Raw genomic sequence first — 15,433 nt, 5'->3', positions numbered from 1 at the left:
AGAGGTTATGTTTTCCTTTAAGAATTTACTATTTTAACTCTTAGATATAAATATTTGATCCAGTTTGTGGTAACTTTTGTGCATGATATTAGATAAAGATCTAATTTTTTTTCTGAATGTAGGTATCTTGGTCCAGCACCATTAGTCAAAAGATTGTATTTTTCCAGTTGAAATGTGTTGACACTTTAGTTGAAAATCAGCTGACTGTACGTGTATGGTTTTATTTCTGAATTCTCAATCTTGTTTATAGATCTCTATGCCTGAACTACTCTTAAAAAACTGGTCTTGGTTAATGTAGCTCTATGTTTTGAAATTAGGTAATGTCAATTCCAAAAAGTTTTTATTGTTTTGAAAATTGTTCTAGCTGCTTGTTATTTTCAGCAAAAAGCCTGCTAGGATTTTGATAATTATTACACTGAATCTATAGGTGAATTTGGGAAAAACTGCTGTCTTAATAATATAAAGCCTTCTAATCTCTAGACATGGAATATCCTCCCTCTTACTTATATTGTATTTAATTTCTCTTAGCAATGTTTCTAAGTTTCAGTGTTCAAGTCTTGCATTTCTTTTGTTAAATTTACTTTGTTTTATTCTTATTAAATAATATATGACATAATAATAATATTTGCAAATAACAAATCCATTTATTTTATTTTACTGGTTAGAATGGAATAGAAATGACAGAGGCATATATCATTTCCTTGATCCTGACCTTAGGGGGAAGGATTCTACACTTTAACCATTAATTATGATGTGAGCTTGGGAGATTTGTTTTTTTCCAGCTTTGTTGAGAAATAGACATGCATCACTGTATAAGTTTAGGATGTATGACATGGCGGTTTCTTTAATATGTTGTGTAATGATTACCAAAATAGGTTTAGTTAACATCCATCGTGTCTTATAGATACAAAAGAAAGAAAAGAAAAAAATATATCCTTGTGAGAAGAACTCTTAGGATCTATTCTCAACAAGTTATAAAGTACAACATGTAATGTTAAACAGGATGACTCTAGTTTACACTACTATAAGGTATTTAGGAAAGTTGCTAAGAAATAGGTTTGTATAGGGGACCCTGGGTTGCTCAGTTGGTTACGCGTCCGACTTCAGCTCAGGCCATGATCTCACTGTCCATGAGTTTCAGCCCCACATTGGGCTCTGTGCTGATAGCTCAGAGCCTGGAGCCTGCTTCAGATTCTGTGTTTCCCTGTCTCTCTGCTCCCACCCCTCTCTCTCTCAAAAATAAATAAATGTTAAAAAAAAAAAAAAAAAGAAATAGGTTTGTAAAGATGCCCTTTATCAGGATGAGAAAGTCTTCATCTATTATAGATTTTGAGAATTTTTATGATTATTTGGTATTGAATTTGTCAAATGCTTTTGTGGGAGCATCTATTTAGATAAATTTGTGATTTTTATCTTTTATTCTATCATTATGTAAATTTCCTATAATTGATTTTCGATTGTTGAACTAATCTTGAATTTCTGGGATAAATCCAATTTAATCATTGTATGTAAGTCTTTCTTTTAATAGAGGTAAGATTTGTATATAACATTATTTGTTTCAGGATATAAGTTTATGATTTGACATCTGTATACACTACTAAGTGATCACCACCAAAGTCTGGTTACCATCTATCACCATCCATTGACCCCCTTCACCCATTTCACCTACCTTTCAAACACCTTCCTTTCTGGTAACCATCAATCTATTTTCTGTATCTTTGAGTTTGTTTTGTTTTTATTTTTGTTTCTGTTTTGTTTTGTTTTAGATTCCACATATGAATAAAATCATAAGTATTTGCCTCTCTCCATCTTACTTATTTCACTTATAATACCTTCAAGGCCCATCTATGTTGTTGCAAATGAGTAGTATTCCATAGTGTGTGTGTGTGTGTGTGTGTGTGTGTGTGTGTGTATGTATGTGTGTATACACACGCACGCACGCACATACACCCCCCCCATCCCCCCCATTCGCTATCCATGAACATTTAGGTTGTTTCCATACCTTGGCTATTATGTTCATGCTGCAATGAGCATGGAGGCACATGATAATCTTCTCTGTATTGTTCCAATTTTAGTATATGTGCTGCTGAAGTGAACACGAAATAATTCTTCATATATTCTGTTTTCATGTTTTTCTGATAAATACTCAGAAGCATAATAGATGGATCACATGGTTGATCTTTTCTTAATTTTTGAAGAATCTTTATTGTTTTCCATAGTAGTTGCATCAGTTTTCAGTCCTACCAACAATGCACAGGGTTCCCTTTTCTTCACATCTTTTCTAAGACTCACTATTTTTTGTCTTTTAAAAATAGTCATTTATGACAGGTGTGAGGTGATAATGTCATATGGTTTTGATTTGCATTTCCCTGATAATTCATAGTGTTGAATATCTTTTTATGTGCCTGTTGGTCATCTGTGCCTTTTTTGGAAAAATGTCTGTTAGAGCCTCCACTTATTTTTTAATTGAGCTGTTTGTTATTTTATTGTTAAGTTGTGTGATTTTTTAATATATTTTGTATATTAACACCTTACCAGATATATGATTTGTAAATATCTTCTTTCATTCAGTAGATTGTCTTTTTCATTTTGATGATGGTTTCCTTTCCTGTGTGGTAGCTTTTCAGTTTGATTTAGTCCCATTTATTTATTTTTGCTTTTGTTTCTTTTGCCTCTGGAGTCAGATCCACAAAGACTGCTAAGACTGCTGTCAAGGAGCTTCCTTACCATCTATGTTTTCTTCTTAAAATTTTTGGATTCAGGTCTTCCATTTAAGTCTTCAGCCCATGTTTAGTTAATTTTGTGTATGGTGTAAAATAATGGCATAGTTTCATTCTTTTGCTTTTGGCTGTCCAGTTTTCCCAAAAGTATTTATTAAAGAGACTGTTTTTTCTCTGCTGTTCTTAGATCCTTTGTCATAAATTGATAGTCTGTATATATGTGGATTTATTTGGGGGCTCTCAGTTCTGATCCATGATTTATGTTTCTGTTTTTAGGCCAATACCATACTGTTTTGATTACTGTAGCTTGCAGAATAGTTTAAAATTAGGGAATATGATACCTTTAGTTTTGTTCTTCTTTCCCAAGATTGCTTTGATTATTCAGTATCTTTTGTTATTCCATGCAAATGTTAGAATTATTTATGCAGGTTCTGTTGATTGCTTTGGGTGGTATGGACATTTTAACATTAATTCTTCTAATCCTTGAGTGTTGAGTATCTTTCCAAAACTACACATTCCAAAACTGAAGGGTAATATGGCACCCAAAATATGAAGGGCCTGGGGTAACAGTAATAATAGCTAAATGTTTGTGGTATGACAGGCATTATTTGAAACTACTTTCCAAGTTTAAATTTACTTATTATGCCAAACACGCAATGAGTAGGTGCAATTTTTTCTGCTTCACAAATGAAGAAATAGCGCCACAACAGGATTAATTAATTTGCTTAAAATCTCACAGAAAGTAGCAGGACTGTACTATATACCCAAAGCAGCTAACTCCAGTGTGCTTGACTACTGCCCCACACTTCTTGGAAATTTGGTCATAGACTAATTCAGTAAACAGTGTTTAAAAAAGGAAGAACCATGATCAGATTTTTGTGTGAGAAAGATTATTCTGGTCATCCTGTGGAGAATTGAAGTAGATTGGGTGGAAAAAGAGTGGAGGCAGAGAGACCAGAGGGGAAGCTGCTCTAAAAGTCTGAATAAGAGAAGCTGAGGCCTAACTGAGGACAGAAGCTAAAGAGAGGAGGGGAAAATTTTTAGAAATCAATGAAAGGATCTAACTGATTTGCATTTTGCATATACTGCTAGAAATAAAATCCAAAAAACACATTCCAAAGCTTTAAATTTTTACACCCCCAATGTTTTATAATTTTGACGTCACATTTTGTATCTTTTAATTTTATGAACATTCAATTAATAATTGCAGTTTTAGTTAATTTTGCTCATTTTGTCTTTTAACCTTAACAGTTCCTTTTAAGTGGTTGATCTACCATCTTTTTACTGTATTGTTATATTTTTCAGTGAGATTTTTACTCTCATGTTTTCTTGTTATTAATTAGTGCCATTTCTTTTCAGGTTAAATAAATCCTTTAACGTTTCTTTTAAGGTTGGTTGATAGCTGAGAAACTTATTTACTTTTCTTTATGTGGAAAACTCTTAATGTTGTCTTCAATTCTGAATGGTATCCTTGCTGGGTAGAGAAATGTTGGAAGTTTGTTTTTTTTAATTTCTTTCAACACTTTAAATATGTCATGGCACTCCTTTCTGACATGGCAGTTTTTCGCTGAAAAATCTGCTGATGGTCTTACAAGGTTTCATTTGCACATAAGAAGTTGTTTTTCTCATGCTGATTTTAAGATTCCCTCTTCATCTTTAATTTTTGCCATTTGAAATTTGTGTCTTGGTGTGGATCTCTTTAGGTTCATCTTGTTTGGAACTCTCTGGGATTCCTCAAACCTTCTGGTTGAGATGCCCAGTTATGGTGCAGGGATTAGTGGGGCCCTCAGTGTGTTGTGCCTTCTGCTACTAACAGGGTTGTGGGAGAGTTCCATGCTAGCTACCACTAGTGCCTTCATTAAAAAGTTAGAATGAGAATACAAAAATGTTGCTTGCCACCTTGGAGGGAGTCATAACAAGTTCCTGCCTCTCTGACAGATGTTTTAAGATTAGTAAGGGGGTCTCCTTCATATGGTGTAGGTGCTTTTTTAAAGTGATATTTTTGCCCTGGGTCCTGGAGCAACTTGTCTGTTTGCAAGCCCTTTAAGAGCTGATTCCCTTTTTGCTACAGGTCTGTGGTTTTCCTGGATATAATCCCTGTTGTTTTTCAAAGCTAGCCATTTGAGGACCTTGTCTCTCTTGTACAGCATATAGGAACTTGCCTGATGTGGAACACATACCCTTCACTTTTCAGCAGAGAGTTCTTTTACCTTTGTGAGAGAGGTTTCCCTCCTGATTGTGGGTCACAGTGCTTGGGAAGGGTGTTTTGATGAGGCTGTATCTCTGCTCTCCTACTGTTTTGATGCTACCCTTCTATGCTTTGTTGTGGAGAATCTGTTTATCCAGTTTTCATGTCTTTTTTAGAGGATATTATTCCATGGAGCTGTAAATTTATTGTATCTGTAGGAGGAAGTGGGTTCTGGATCTTTCTACCTGTCATCTTCAACCCCCTTCTTTGGAGTATAATTCCTTTTAAAGCTGCTGGATCGGGGTCGCTAATATTTCACTTAAACTTTCTTCCTATTTTCATGAGAAATACTGGGTTGTAACTTATTTCTTTTGTGATATCTTTCTCTTGGTTTTGCAATATAGTGTTACTTGTCTCATAGCATGAGGTGAAAAGTGTTCCCTCCTCTATTTTAGGAAAGAATGTGAAGGATTGGTATTATTCTCTGTTTACACATTTGAGGGAAAATTTCTAATTAATACTCATCATTTTTATTACTTGATATAAGTCTATTCAAATTTTCTGTTTCTTCTTGAGTCAATGTATTTTTTCAAAGAATTTGTCAATTTTATTTGTCTAATTTGTTGACAAAGTTTTTATAACATTCCCTATAAATTTACTTTCTGTATTGTTAATACTAATGATACTAATTTCATTATAAGTTTAATAATTTGTGTCATTTTTTTTTTCTTGGTCACTCTCAGTAAAATTTGTCAATTTTGTTGAATCTTCGAAATCCAACTTTTTTCACTGACACACTATTCATTTTGTTTGTTTTTGTTTTCTATCTCTTTGATGTTCCTTTTGCTAATCTCCATTATTCTCCTTCTTTCTTTGAGTTTATTTTGCACTTTTATGATTTTTTTGGGGGAAAGGCTAACTTATTGATTTGAGACCATTTTTATGTTCTGATACAGTCATATAAAGCTATAAATTTCCCTCTAGGTAGTGTTTAAGTTTCATCCTATAAATTTTATGTATTATTTCCATTTTTAGTTAATTTAAATATTTTCTAACATTTCTTGAGATTTGTTTTTTGACTCGTGGGTTATTTAAAATCACATTATTTTACTTTCTGGAGATTGCCAGAGTTTTTTTCTGTTGTTTATTCCTAACTTAATTCTCAGCTGATGATCTTTTACTCATGAATATCATTTATTTAAGGAGTTAAATTTTATTAATTATTTAACATGTATTTATTTCTTTAATGGAAACACTAATTCATAGAGATAATAATAGTTGTGGGAAGATATTGAAATGAAGTGAGGTTTCATGAGAATATTAGAATGGTGGTTTTTTCATTATTACACTAATATTTTTTTCTATATTAATTTTTCTATTTACTGATTTTGATTGTATTTTCTTAATGTAAAAAATGTCAATTTTTTGGAGAAATAGAAACAGAACCAACCTCCCTTAATTTCTCCAACAGAGACAATCCCTGTGGACCTTTTAGTATCTCTCTTTTTCTTTTGACCCTCCTCCATCTATTTAGTGGGCAATTGATTAAACAAGTACTTGTGCTGAAAAGGAAACTCCTTTTCTTTTTTCCTATTGTGTGCATATCCTTTTACATTGATGTTTCGCACACTGCATTTGATTTTTTGTTGTAGCTTTTTCATTAAATATTGTATTCTGATTTTTCCTATATTGTTAAATATTCTCTGTAAATTGTATTTTGATAATTATATTTAATTTTGAATGTGCCATTGTTTATTTATTTATTTTCTTGATGTTCATCTCTCAACTTGTTTCCAAAATTTTCTACCATAAATACTGTTGTAGTGAACATCTTGGTCAATGAAGCACGTTTTCATTTTGCCTTATTTCCTTAGTGATAACCTGTTAGAATTGGAATTTCTGGGTAAATGCATAAATTGCTTTTAACATATTTCTATATGCATTTTAAAAATACAATTTTTCTCAATTTTAGTATATATGGTGTTCAGAAAGATTGTTTTCAAATACTGTAAGAAGTATACTTTTATATTTCAGTCAGCATCATGAGATGTACAAAAGAACACCCATCAACCCCTTACTACAAGAGTGATTCTTCTAAGTAAGAGTCAAGATAAGCATCTTATGGGATCCAACATGAATAAAAATTCATGTCACTACATGAATAAAAATAAGGACTAGTGGACTGTTTTTTATTTATGTAAATGTAAATGTTCATCGCTACACAAGGCTTTCTCTGAGAATCCCAAGTAGGCTCCACAATGAAGCCTGCTGGGGAGGGCAGGGGGGTCAGTCTCATGACCCAGAGATCATGACCTGACCTGATGTCAAAAGTCAGATATTTAGCCAACTAAGCTACCCAGGTACCTCTGGGTTTTTTGTTTGTTTTTGTTATTTTGTTTTTATTACTGAGATAAGAATTCTTTATAGATTTGGGTATTAATCCCTTATTGGATGAACCATTTGCAAATATCTTCTCCCATTTAGCATGTTGCATTTTAATTTTGTTGATAGTTTCCTTCTCATTGCAGAAACTTTGTAGTTTAATGTTGTTTATTTTTGCTTTTGTTTCCCCCTGCTCTTGGAGTCCAATAAAAAAAAGACTTTACTGGGGTTCCTGGGTGGATTAGTCAGTTAAGTGTCTGACTGTTGGTTTCAGTTCAGGTCACGATCTCATGGTTCATGAGATCTGGACCCTGTGTCAGGCTCTGCGCTGACAGCAGAGATTTTTACTCTCTCTCTGCCCCTCCACTGCTCACAAACACTCTCTCTCTCAAAATAAATAAACTTAAACAATAAAAAAAAAACTTTACTAAGACTGATAGGAGCTTATCTCCTATGTTTTCTTCTAGGAGTTTTATGGGTTCAGGTCTTACGTTTCAAGCCTTTCATCAATAATGAGTTAATTTTTGTATCCAGTTGAAGATAGGGTCCAGTGTCATTCTTAACATGTGCCTGTCCAGTTTTTCGAAAACCATTTTGAAGAGAGTACCCTCTTCCCATTGTATGTTCTTGGGTTCTTTGTTGTAAATTAATTTACATTATATACATGGGTTTATTCCTGTTTTTTCTATTCTGTTCTATTGATCTATGTGTCTTTTTAAAATCAAATTCTATACTGCTTTGATTACTACAACTTTGTAGTATATTTTGAAATCAGGAAGCACAATTCCTTCGGCACTGTTCTTTCTCAAGATTGTTTTTGCTTTTCATGGTCTTTTCTGGTTCCATACAAATTTTAGAATTATTCGTTTTATTTCTTTGAAAACTACCATTGGGATTTTGACAGGGTTTGCATTGAATCTATAGATTGCTTTGGAAAGTATGGACATTTTAACATTAATTCTCCAATCAATGAGCACAGGCTATCTTTCTATTTATTTACATCCAATTTAGTTTCTTTCATCACTGTCATAGTTTTCAGTGTACAGGTCTTTCACCTCCTTGGTTAAATTTATCCTAGGTAATTTCTTCTTCTGCTTCTTCTTCTTCCTCCTCCCCCTCCTCCTCCTCGTCCTCCTTCTTCTCCTCCTCCTCCTTCTTTACCTCTTTCTTCTCCTCCTCCTTCTTCTTCCCTCCTCCACCACTTCCTTCTCTTCCTCCTCCTCCTTCCCTCCTCCTCCTCCTCCCCCCCTCCTCCTCCTTTCCTCCTCCTCCTCACCACTTCCTTCTCCTCCTCCTCCTCCTCCCCTCCTCCTCCTTCCTTCCTCCTCCTCCTCCTCCCTCTCCTTCTCCTCTTTCTCCTTCTTTTCCTCTTCCTGCTTCTCCTTCTCCTCCTCCTCCTCCTACCTCTCCTTCTCCTCCTAGTTCTCCTCCTCTTCCTTCTTCTCTTCCTCTACCTCTTCCTCCTTTTTGCAATTGTAAATTGACTATTTTTTCTGATTTTTTTATAGTTTGTTATTAGTGTATAGAAATATGAAAGATTTTTCTATATTGATTTTGTGTCCTTCAGCTTTACTAAAGTCATTAGTTATTTGTAGTCCTTTTATGATGGAGTCTAGGTTTTTGTTTATCCAGTATCACATCTTCTGTACATAGTGAAAATTTTACTTTTTCTTTTCTAATTTATATTTTTTATTTACTTTTCTTGCCAAAATAGTGTGGCTGGGACTTCCAATACTATGTTGAATAAAAGTGGGGCTAGTGGGCATCCTTGTTTTGTTACTGATCTCAGAATAAAAGCATTCTCCTTTTCATCATACAGTATGATATTAACTGTGGATTTGTCATATATGGTTTTTAATATGTTGAAGTATGTTCCCTCCATACCCACTTTGATGAGCATTTATATCTTAAATGGATGTTGAATTTAATCATATGAAATTAATCTCATACCATCTTATCTGAATCAGTTGAGTTGATCATGTGCTTTTTATCTTTTGTTAATGTAGTGTGTACCATTGATTGATTTGCAGATGTTGGAGTATCTTTGCATCCTTGGAATAAATTCCGCTGACCACAGTGCATGATGTTTTTAATACATTGTTGAATTCAATTTAGTAACATTTTGTTGAAGATTTTTACAACTATGTTCATCAGAGAAAGGGGCCTGTAATTTTCTTTTTTAGTGGTGCTTTTGTCTGGTTTTGGTAACAGGGTAATGTGACCTCAGAAGGTTTTGGGAGTTTTCCCTTTTCTTCAAGTTTTTGGAATAGTTTGAGAAAGATAGATATTAAATCTTCTTTGAATTTCATAGAATTTACCAGTGAAACTACCTAGTCCTGGACTTTTGTTTGTTAGTAGGTATTTGATTACTGATTCAATCTCCTTACTAGTCCTTAGTTTATTTAGATTTTCTGTTACTTCCTGATTCTGTCTTAGAAGATTTAAAATTTCTAGGAATTTACCTGTTTTCTATTGGGTTGTCCAATTAGTTGGTGTATAGTTGTTAATAGTAGTTTTTTTATGATCATTTATATTTTTGTGGTATCAGCTGTAACTTCTCTTTCATTTCTGATTTTCTTTTTTTGAGCCCTCTTTACTAACCTTGGGCTTCATTTGTTCTTATTTTTCTAGTTCCTTTAGGTGTTAAATTGTTGATTTAAGATTGGTTTCTTGAGATGGGACTGTATTGCTATGAATTTCCACCAAGGAGTACTTTTGCTGAATTCTGTAGCTTTTGGTATGTTGCATTTTGGCTTTCATTTGTCTCTAGGTACTTTTTAAATTTCTCCTTTTTTTTTTCTGTAATCCAGTAGTTGTTCAGTAACATGTTGAGTAATCCCCTTTTTCTGCTGTTGGTATTTTTTCTTTCTCTTCTTTCTTTCTTTCTTTCTTTCTTTCTTTCTTTCTTTCTTTCTTTCTTTCTTTCTTTCTTTCTTCCTTTTTGTAATTTACTTATAGCTTTATACCATTTTTTTTTGGAAAAAAGTTTGATATTATTTCCACCTTCCTAAATTTATTGAGACTTGTTTTATGGCCTATCTTGTGTTTTATCTTGGTTAAGGTTCCACATGCAGTGAAGAAGAAGGTGCATTCTGGTGATCTGAGATAGAATGTTCTGTATAAATTTGTGAAGTCTGTCTGGTCTAATATGTTGTTTAAGGCTGATGTATCCTTACTCATTTTTTTGCCTGGATGATCTATTGTTGATATAAGTTTGAGTGTTAAAATCTCCAAGTATTATTGTATTGCTGCCAGTTTTTCTCTTTAGGTCTGTTACTATTTTCTTTATATACTTTGCTTCTTTTATGTTGGATGGCTATATACATATAAATGTTAGATCTTTTTTGTTATTGACACTATTGCTATTTTATAGTGCCCTTTTCTTGTCTTTTATTACAGTCTTTGTTTTAAAGTTTTTTTTTTTTCTGTTATTAGTGTAGCTACACAGGCTTTCTTTTTGTTTACATTTATATGAAATATATTTTTGCATCTCTTCACTTTCAGTCCTTACTTATTTTGTGAGTATCTTGTAGACAGTATATAGATGTGTCTTGTTTTCAATCCATTCAGCCATTGATGACTTTGATCAGAGAATTTAGTGAATGTAATTTAAACTACATTTAAAATAATTACTGATAGTTATGTACTTATTGCCAGTTTGTTAATCATTTTATGTTTTTGTAGCTTTCTTGTTTCCTTTTTATCTTTCTTCTTTCTCTCTCTCTCTTTTTTTTTTTTTGATGTCTTAATGTAGTGTTATGTTTTGATTTCTTTCTCACTTTTTTTGTGTGTAGTAGTGTGTATTTAGTCTGGAAATTGAAAAATGCCACAACTGCTATACTTGCAAGCTCCCACCAGGAAGCATGGGAGTGTTGTTGTCTGCCATGTTCACATATTCTCTAAGCAGCATGAGAACTCTGTGAGCATTCCTGCTTACCTGCTCTTGCCCAAGGGAGTGATAGAGTGGTATCTGACCTCAGCAATTTCCATGACCTCTCACCTTCAACTATTCCAGCTAGGTAGTGGATGAATGTTGCATCTGAGCTTGCTTGCCTCTGCTAGTAGGATATGTGGAGAATACAACCATGGTATTCATTAGTTCCTCAGTCTTCAGAGAATATTTTGGTTGTCTCTTGCTACTATAGCCATTGGCCCCTGTTCAGAAAATGAACTTTTCTCATATGTAGTCTAGGTTCTTTTCAGAGTTTTAACTGGTCTCTTGGTAAGTGAGAGAACCTTCCAAAGGTGAAAGTTCAGTTTTCTATAGCACTTTGGGATCCTCAGATGTTAGCCCTATTGGTTTTCCACATCAAATGTTCTGGGGGATTGTCTCTGTGGTGCAGATCCCAGGGGTCTGGGGCTTGATTTGGTGTACCAACCTTTCACTACCCTGGGACAGTCAGTGCCTGTCTGGTGAAATTCCTCCCTGTTGTGTTTTGCCAAGAGTGGTATTTTTGTTAAGATCCTGTTTTTGCCTCTCCTACCCATCTTGATGTGGTCCTTTTATCTTTTGATGTGGAACCATTTCATTTAGTTTTAAGGTCTTCTTTAGAAGGAACTGATCCATAGCTATAGATTTGGTGTGTCTGTGCAAGGAGGTGATTTCAGGATCTTCCTATGCTGCTGTCTTAAAAAAATCCTATAATTGCCACCTTAATTGATGTCTTATTGTTCCCACTGATGTACATTTATAGCACTTTGAATAAAAGTTCTGTACTTTCCCCACAAATGCCAATGTGAGCTTTTATGATACTGGTAAATGAATACTGTGCTATTTGGTACCCTATGAATTTATGATTTTAACAATTATGCAGTTTTCAACCTTAGGTAATTTTATTCAGGTAGCTATGGTATTGTAAAAAGAAGAATTAATATTTTTAAAATAAACTAATGGTTGAAAACAAGCTTCATTTTTGATAGAAGATATAGTGACGCTTCCTTGGTTGTAATTTAAGTTTTCTTTTGTTCTATAATTAGGATTGGAAATATATCTGGATTCTTAGGGATTGGAAACAATGGAGTGAGTAGGCTAGATATCATGCTATGATTTGATGCTATTCGTGTTGAAAAAAAAATTAGAAAAAAAGATTGTTCCTTCTACTTCATCCCAGCTTACTGAACTTTTCTATTTTGGGGTTGGAGACCTAAGCCACAGCTAATAATAAAAGATCTTTCCCACCTTTGATTGTAATTGTCTCTTGTGTGCATACATCTTTTTCCAGGATCTCGTGAAGTGGAATGATTTATTGAGGGTATCACTAGCATGTATTTTATACCTCTGGACAAATTCAATGTTAAAGGTACCCTGATTTCACCTATATTTCTAATATAGTTGTACCATATATTTTTTATATCACAACCTAGCCTCACAAACTTATTATATGGTTTTGGTTAAGTTGATAAATTTGTGTGTGTGTATCAGTATCTTGGGATTATAATACCAGTTGTTTCAGGGATGATTTTATGATACTATCTCTTAGGAACTCCTTCAGGATACATATTACATTTTGTTAATGGTAAACTCCCAGTACCTAACATAGTATGTAGTGTATGTAGGTGATTAACTTATGCTTGTTGAATTTTAAATTCAGGAAAGGTATAGACATATGTGAGGGAATGACCCAAAATGTCTGGGTTGGGTGTACGAGTGAGCAGTTGTTGGTCAAGGATCGAAGATCTGTCATTTAGTTTAGGCCAGTGTAAACTGGTTTTGTACACCAGTCTTTGGAGAACTATCTGTGGAATGTCAGTGATGGTAGATTAGTTTCTGACTGGGTCTCAGGCAGAAAAAAGTTCCTAATCCCTCCTAGAGCTTGAGCAGTGTTTTCACAGTCATCAGTGTATTGATTCACTGATTCACAAAATTCTCTGAGTGTCTGCTTTGTGCTAGGATCTGTAGTGGGTGCTAATAATATAATAATGAATGAGATGAATCGAGCCTCTGGCCTTGAGAAACTCTGTGTTGGGATTGTGGTCTCTACAGATAGATATACTGCAGTATCAGAGAGGGTATAAAAGAAGTATATCAGAGAACAAGGAAGCACAGAGGTAGACCTGGGGTACTATACCCCAGTGGAAGCATTGCTCTGAGAAAGGAAGATTTTATTGGGCTTGGATAAGGAGTGCACATGCCTTCTATGTGGAAAAAGTATTGTAAGGAAAGACATAGTGGTTTAAATAGCTTAGTTTGTTTTGGAAACAAATGCTATTTTAGCTTGGCTTGAGTATATTGTTTAAAAGAGGGGTATGGTTCCTGGTGAGAAGTGAGGCAGGGTACATAAAATAAGATCAAGTATTTATTGTTGGCGGTGGGGGGGGGAGAAGTGGTGTTGAAAGGCCATTGAAATGTTTAAAAAAGGGAAGCAATATGGCCAGATTCAAGATTTAACAATATCCTTCCTATTTTATTTTTGTTATTTTTGTCACGAGAAATTTTAAAGCCTCAGAATTTGACTCCTTTGTATTTATCTAATAAAATAATTTCCCTGATTGATTATGAGGCTGGCGGCCAGAAGGAGACAGAGATGAGGTTTGCAAACAATAAGTTTCTGTTGTGGGGACTAATATTTTAAAATCTGGTGTTTGTGCTATTTTCCTCATTATATATACCTGTTGGGTTGCCAAGGAACTGTTTAGTAACATGATGCCAGACTTTCAATTCATATATTTGTCTTCACTCTCCTTGTAATTAGTGGCAGAGAACAGAACCTTTTGAATATTTCTAGTCAGGAGGTCTTTAGTTCAAACAAACATTTATAGATAGGTAGATAAATGTATGCATGCTATGTAAAGACACTGTGTTAGGTATAAGTGTTAAAGGGTTGCATATAACATGAATTCCACCTCGAAAGAGCTAATTTAAGGCAAATAAATGGTTAGTTACCATATGCTGAGATTAGGGCAACAACAGTGATAAGCAGCAGGGGCTATGGTAGCATGGAAAAGGGGACCCTGACACAGAATAGGGAGTGTCTGGAGGTACTAATAGTAGATGATATCTGAACCAAGGTTTTACGGTTGAGTGGGAATGAAATGAGCCAATAAGTAGTGGAGGAGGGGAAAAGGTCTCCACTAACTGGATGACAGTTAGATGGAAAGAACTGGGTGAGTAAAGACAAGGAACTGAGGGAGACCCTGGTGCATGTGTAGATACACAGTAACTTAATGTAATTCAATTGTTTTTCCTTTTGATATACAGAACTTTTATTTTGATAATACTGGTTACTGGGGGCCATATACTCAGAGTTAAATTCTAATTTGTTTCAGGGAGGTGCTGCTATAATGACAATAGCAATGTACTTGGAATAAGATATTCATTTATTCAGGGGTGCCTAGCTGACTCAGTCAGTAGAACATACAACTCTTGATCTTGGAATTCATGAGTTTGAGTCCTGCATTGGTATGGAGCCTACTTTAAAAAAAAATTTTTTTTTCTTAAAAAGGATATTCATTTATTCATTAATTCATTCATTTATACTCTAAACAATTGTTGATGACAGTTGCATGTTTGAAACTGTTCATGGTGAGAAGGATATCCTCTTTTATTGAATTTACTTAACTATATGAAACTGGACAAGTTTCCTAATTTTTCTGAGCCTTAATTCCACATCTGGAAAATGGGGTATTAATGTCAGGCTTACAAGATTGTCTTGAGGATCAAATTTGATTAGATGTGAATATTATTGTATATTTTTCTAGAATACTATCCTAAAATTTTTCATATTAATAATGTTATATGTGAGAGGTTATCTTGATGGACAGAAACAAAATCTGTTATTGAGAAAATCTCTCAGAGACCAAAGAGGAATAGTAAATACCTATTAGTTGTGAATAAGCAAAGGTATCATTTTAGAGTTTGTGATTACCAGCTTATTGAAAGTAGAGAATTGCCGAATATTGCAAGACTTTAAGGATACATAGAAAAAATGTTTACCTTTTGCTTTCCTTATTTTCCTTGTAAGGTAAGAATGCTAGCATTATAGATAGCAATAGCAACTCTATGTTTCATCATGCTTCATTAAAAAGCCTTTTAGTAATACCACTTCTGGTATTCATGAGATAAGAAAGATTGAGTAACAGGTCAGCCTAGGAACCAAATTATATTACCTAGTAATTAAGCAAATTTGCAGAACTGCTGTTTTTT

The 15,433-nt window shown here is 34.0% G+C and overlaps 1 protein-coding gene across 9 annotated transcripts in view; it reads left to right on the top strand.

Moving 5' to 3' along the window:
• Nucleotides 1–15,433, top strand: part of AGBL4 (AGBL carboxypeptidase 4) — a 1,406,556-nt gene that overhangs the window by 411,931 nt on the left and 979,192 nt on the right. The window lies entirely within an intron of this gene.

This window comes from Crocuta crocuta, unplaced genomic scaffold (assembly GCF_008692635.1).
Source record: "Crocuta crocuta isolate KB4526 unplaced genomic scaffold, BGI_CrCroc_1.0 scaffold168, whole genome shotgun sequence".
Classification (NCBI taxonomy): Eukaryota; Metazoa; Chordata; class Mammalia; order Carnivora; family Hyaenidae; genus Crocuta; species Crocuta crocuta.
The sequence above is the reverse complement of the archived record's forward strand: the minus strand, read 5'-3'. Positions and strand labels throughout refer to the sequence as shown.